The 3,601-nt window shown below is 31.0% G+C and overlaps 1 pseudogene; it reads left to right on the forward strand.

Moving 5' to 3' along the window:
- The window catches only part of LOC107703136 (glycerol-3-phosphate acyltransferase 2, mitochondrial-like), a 35,910-nt pseudogene that overhangs the window by 26,041 nt on the left and 6,268 nt on the right, over window positions 1–3,601 (forward strand).

The following is a 3,601-nucleotide window of genomic DNA, read 5'->3' on the forward strand; positions in this document are numbered from 1 at the left end:
TCACATGTGGTTGCCGCAGGCATCACAATATGGTAAGGGGCATAACATTTCCGTCACACGCTTGAGGTATTCGGCCAATCACAACGCACTGGATAGCTGGCCAATCACAGGACACCTTGCTTTTCAGACCGATGAGCTTTGTAAAAATTGAAGCGTTTCAGAAAGGCGGGGCATAGAGGAGAAACAATTATGTACAGTATGTGGAAAATAATGTTTTTTTAACCTTAAACCACATAAACACATTTCATTACACCAAATACACAAAATAATGTTCTTTTTAACAACATCATATGACCCCTTTAATGTACTGTAGTTAGTAAACAGGTGTTTCACATAATAATAATAATAATAATAATATACACCTCATTGATATTTGTTGTTAATATTTCATATGTGATATTCATATTATACTAATAGTATGAATAAGTAATAATAATAATAATAATTAACAACAAGCAGGCTAAGCAGTTCAGCTGCTATTTATTTAACACACTGGGGTTTGTGAGGGAACTGCAGGGAGTTTGTGAGTTAATGAAAGCTAATATTTACATGATTAAAATGTAAAAGAAAAATAAGTAAATAGTTTCATGATGAAATCAAATCAAAATACAGCACTTACTAAAAAATGAAACGTTTGTTTACCTTCTTTATGTGATTTTAATCAACATTAGAGAATCATGAACATGCCGAAGTGTTGTCCAATTATTGAAAAAATAATTAAAAGGGTATTTCAAGTAAATATTTTAGGTCAACGTGACTTTGGCTGACAAAAAAGTTTGGGAATCCCTGATTTAACAGATATGATAATTATCACAACACAGATCGGTGTTTGCCATATTTATGTGCTCTATGAATTAAACAAAGTTACATTACAGTGTCTACACTGTATCAATAAAACCCTAAATTAAATCTGTTCATCATATAAAGTGAATTATGCCTCTTTAGAATAAAGCTTGATTCATACAAATTACATTTATGATTTTTGAAGCTTGAAAATGTTAAGTATACTTTTAATGGACAAAAATGATATTAAAAATGGTATTTAAAAATGTCTTCATTTGTATTCCAAAGATGAATGAATGTAACATGTAAGTAAATGACTTTAGTTCATATTTGCAACACAATATATTTTTAATATGATTTTTAATATTTTTAATTGCATGTGTGTATATATATACACTATATTGACTGGTACGTTCAAATAGAAATAATTTATTACCAGCCAATACAAACTCTAGCAACCAATTGACATCCATGCCTGGATCTCTTTTATAATAGTACATTAATTGGTTTATTAATCATCCACTGGTTGTAGATGATTCATACAAGCATAAAATTGCTTTAATGATGTTGCTAATGATTGTAACGATCTCCTCCCTTTCTCAGGGTGTGCGTGTATCCGTGCTGTGCAGGGACATCTGTTGGCTGATGGAGGAGGTGTTGTTCAGAAACACAGACGTGGGTTACAGTGGCTCTCTGGTTGGGTTGGTGCTTCACGCGCTCTCTCTGCTCCACCCGTATCTGCTGCTGGCTGCTGCTCCGCCCACAGGAGAACCCATCATCGCACCAGACTCTCTGCTCATACTGAGCCAACACTGCGATTTGCTCACGCACGTCTTCATACACGAGGCTGTAGGAGGTGGGCAGAGTGTGTTGTAGATCTGGGTGGAGGCAAGGAAACTTGCTGTTGGCAGGCGTCATACACCTATCTTTTTTTGAGGGGGCATCAGTGGGAGTCCTGGCTCATTTAGTATAACTTGGCGAGATAAGACATGATGACTAAAGAAAAGAAAACTTTCATTAGGGCTTTCACGATATCAAATTATAAGTGGCCAAAAGAATTTATGATAACAATAAATTGTGATATCCATAGAAATCTTGAAAAAAATTACAAAATATATATTATAATAAACACCATGCTGTACAAAAACATTTGATTTCGACTTGACATTTATTTATGCACCGAAGTATAAGCTTTTCCATGTATCCCTGTTAAGAGATTAAAATATTAGTCTTATTGATCTATTAAGAGATTGAAATATGAGCCTCTATTGTTTTTAAGAGATTAAAATATTAGTTGCTATTCTTCTATTAAGAGATTAAACTACTAGTCCTACTGTTCTATTAAGAGATTAAAATATTAGTAATGTTCTATTAAGATATTAAAATATTAGTCCTATTGATCTATTACAATATTAAAATATTAGTCCTATTTATCTATTAAGAGATATAATGATATATTACGATATCTATAGAAATGTTTAAATATACGAAAATGATAATTAATAAAAAAAAATAATATATATATATATAGCTTGGTGCTACTGTCCATTTGAAGGATTTCCTGGAAAGTCATTTGTTTTATTACTCCTATGAGTCTCACTTGTGGACTTTCTGTATGAGGGTGCCCTCCTGCGTTGAGTATGAATGAAACAGACATTACTCATGAGAGTTCAGCGCTGTGTGCTTTTCATTTTGAAATATCATCATTATCGCCAATACTGGTATATCACGACACCCCTAATTAACACACTAACAATATTGATTTTTTTTTTTTGTTTAATTTTTATCATCAATAACGGTATATCACAACACCCTATAGTTCATTTTATTATTTGCGAGGCATGTTAGTTAATTGCTACATTTTTGGTTAGCAAGCAGATTTCCAGATTTAAATCTGATTCTTTTAGGTATATTTCAGTTATAAATTAATGTCCATTTCATATATATGTACTCCTGTTGAAAAGTTTGGGGTAAGTAAGATGTTTGAATATTTTTGAAAGACGTCTTTTATGCTCACCAAGACTGCATTTATTTCATCAAAAATACAGTAATATTGTGAAAAAATTAAACAGTTAAAAAGTAATATTGTGAAAAATTATTACTATATTACATTTTTTTTATTTATTAATATTATATTATTGCTATTTTGCTATATTTAAAAATGTAATTTGTAAAATGTAATTTATTCCTGTGATGCAAAGCTGAATTTTCAGCATCATTATTCTAGTCTTCAGTGTCACATGATCCTTCAGAAATCATTCTAATATGCTGATTTGCTGCTCGAGAAACATTTCTTATCATTTTCAATAGTACAATACAACACAATTTAATGCATCCTTGCAGATTAAAAGTGATTTCTTTCAAAAAATAATCTTAAAATAATCTTGGGATTATAAGAATCAATATTGAGATCATTCAAATGAAGATCACACAAAATAAGAAAATATATTTACCCAGTATTTCTTTTATATTTTTTTAATATTACTAGGCCAATTTTAATAACTTTAATAATAACATTTTATTGATTTTCAGTTTAAAGATCTGCAGAAGATTCAGATTGATTTGACTCACCAATTTTCATGAATCAATGATTGTTTTAGATGAACACTTTATTTACCAACAATAATTGTTCAACTATTTCTTTAACAAAGCAAGATACAAATAACATTTGAAACAAAAACTAACAAAAAATACTTGGCTCAATAATCTGAGGAGGCAAGTGCTCAGTTTGAATGTGTTGATGTTGATGTGTTTGGGTTGAGTCACGTTTGCATCGCAGCAGGGTTTATTGACAGTGCTAATCCTGAAGGCGTGTGTG

Source organism: Sinocyclocheilus anshuiensis, unplaced genomic scaffold (assembly GCF_001515605.1).
Source record: "Sinocyclocheilus anshuiensis isolate Anshui unplaced genomic scaffold, SAMN03320099.WGS_v1.1 scaffold794, whole genome shotgun sequence".
NCBI lineage: Eukaryota > Metazoa > Chordata > Actinopteri > Cypriniformes > Cyprinidae > Sinocyclocheilus > Sinocyclocheilus anshuiensis.